Source organism: Penaeus japonicus, unplaced genomic scaffold (assembly GCF_977035675.1).
Source record: "Penaeus japonicus unplaced genomic scaffold, GWHDUDI00000001_assembly GWHDUDI00000031, whole genome shotgun sequence".
Classification (NCBI taxonomy): domain Eukaryota; kingdom Metazoa; phylum Arthropoda; class Malacostraca; order Decapoda; family Penaeidae; genus Penaeus; species Penaeus japonicus.
In genome coordinates, this window is record NW_028234433.1 from 22,018,017 (window position 1) to 22,020,516 (window position 2,500).

At 36.1% G+C, this 2,500-nt stretch overlaps 1 protein-coding gene across 5 annotated transcripts in view; it reads left to right on the top strand.

Moving 5' to 3' along the window:
* LOC122257935 (uncharacterized) overlaps window positions 1-2,500 on the top strand; it is a 239,054-nt gene that overhangs the window by 212,905 nt on the left and 23,649 nt on the right. The window lies entirely within an intron of this gene.

The following is a 2,500-nucleotide window of genomic DNA, read 5'->3' on the forward strand; positions in this document are numbered from 1 at the left end:
GGTATGATGAATAGTGGGAGAGGAAGGAAAGGGAAGAAAAGAGGGGAAAAATGGGGAAGAAGAAGAAGAAGGGGAAAAGAAGGAGCAAAGAAGTTGGGGGTGGGAGAGGGGAAGGGAAAGGGGAAAGGAAAGGGGAGAGGGAGAATGAGACAACAGAATAGAAGAGTTGAAAGAAGTCGATCAGAATAATGACCTAAGAAGGGAAGAGAGACTCGAGAGGTGAGGGGGAAATAATAATGATGAGGGGAGATTGAAAAGATATATAGGGAAGCTACAAGAGACTTTAAAAGGAAGTGTTAGAAAGTCTCATTAACATGTCTCGGATGCTACCATTACATGTCAATTTAGAGAACCATTAACAGGCCAATTTAACCTGCAATTCAGCCAACTAGTTCCAATTTTGACCCAAATAAGTGTAACTTGGTTTGATGAGCTAAAATTTTACTTGGATGAGATGTAATGACTCAGACAGATTACGGACTTTATCTTTTTTATATCTTGATGATATAAACGACTGACAACATATATTTTTTTTATATCAGATGTAAACAACTTTGTGACTATGATGTGTCTTGTTAATTTAGTTTTCAATCTATTTTCTTTTCTTTTAATCTATTTTCCTTTCTTTTAGATCACAAGACACAAACTTTACATGTGGAAAAATAAGAGAGAGATAGAGAGAAAGAAAGATAGAGAGAGAGAGAGAAGGAGAGAGAGAGAGGAAAGAGAAAAGGGAGGGAGAAAAGAGGAGAGAGAGAGAGAGAGAGAGAGAATGGGGGAGGAGAAGAGAAGAGAGAGATAGTGAAGAGAGGAGAGAGAGACATGAGAGGAGAGAATGAGAGAGGAGGGTGAGAGAGAGAGAAGAGAAGAGATGGAAGAGAGAGAGAGAGAGAGAGAGAGAGAGAGAGAGAGAGAGAGAAGCCGCGACATTTTTTTCTAGGAGATAAAGAAAATAATGAGAATGAAGGAATGAGAAAGAAAAGAAGCAATAAGATTAAAATGAGAAATTGAAGAAATTGGACATATATTAAAAATAAATATATGTAGAAAATAAACACAGAGATCAGAGAAAATAAAACAAAAAACACGGCAATCTTACACCCTTTAATGAGAAAACATCTGGTATTACAATCTTATGTAAAAACCCGTAGACTTTTCCACGAATGGCCAGACAGCCCCGCGTCAGATGCGTACATAATTACTGTAGGTGTTAAATTTTAATCAGTTACAGTCGTGGTGTCGCGCAGGGAGGAATGTATGTGTCGAGATTACAGATGAGTGTTCTGGAATGTTTTAGAATGTTTTTGACTATGTGGACTATTCTAGAATTAGAACCCATTTTGAGTGGACGTATTTTCTGATTTTGGTTAAGCTTATCTAAATTTTTGTTTCATCACTTTCTTAATGTATTAGATAAAATTATATGCAATTATATACACACACACACACACACACGCAAGAGAGAGAGAGAGAGAGAGAGAGAGAGAGAGAGAGAGAGAGAGAGAGAGAGAGAGAGAGAGAGAGAGAGAGAGAGAGAGAGAGAGAGAGAGAGAGAGAGAGTGTGAGAGAAAGAGCGAGAGAGTGAGAAGAGGAGAAGAGAGAGAGAGATAGAGGGATAAGAGAAAGAGAGAGAGAGACGAGAGAGGGAGAAAAGAGATAGAGAGATAAGAGAGAGAGAGAGAGAGAGAGAGAGAGAGAGAGAGAGAGAGTAAGAGAGAATGAGAGAGAGACAGAGACAGAGAGAGAGAGAGAGAAAGAGAGAGAGAATGAAAGAGAGGCAGAGAGAGAGTGAGAGAGAGAGAGAGAGAGAGAGAGAGAGAGAGAGAGAACGAGAGAGAGAGAAAGAGAGAGAGAACGAGAGAGAGAGAGAGAATGACAAAGAGAGAGAGAGAAAGAGAGAGAGAGAGAGATAAAGAGAAAGAGATAGAGACAGAAAGAGAGAGAGAGAGAAACTGAGACTGCACTGCAAGCTAAGAGAGGGAGACGTGAATATATCAGCTGACATTGAAATGATATTATGACTTTTGTTAAGCTGTGTGCAACATTATACATAAGCCTTTTTAATACTACCTTGATAATCGCCGTGTTGAATTATCATGCAATACGAATGTCATCAGGCAGATCATGCATATAACAATAACAAAGACATTTGTATCTGTTTACATCATATAAACACAAGTCATATTATGTGTCGTATTAACGATAAAAATGATAATATTGATAAATATGATAATGATAACAATAAAGATGATAATGATAAAAATAATAATAATGGTAACAATAATCATATTGGTGATCATGATGTAATGATGATAATGATAACAATAATGACAATGATAATGTTATTAATGATGATGACGATAAAGTAAGAATAGATGATGATTATAATTGTAATAATAATGATAATATTATTATTAATAATGATGGTGATGATAATAATGATAATAATAATGATAATAATAATAATAATAATAACTCAACAACAATGATAATGATAATA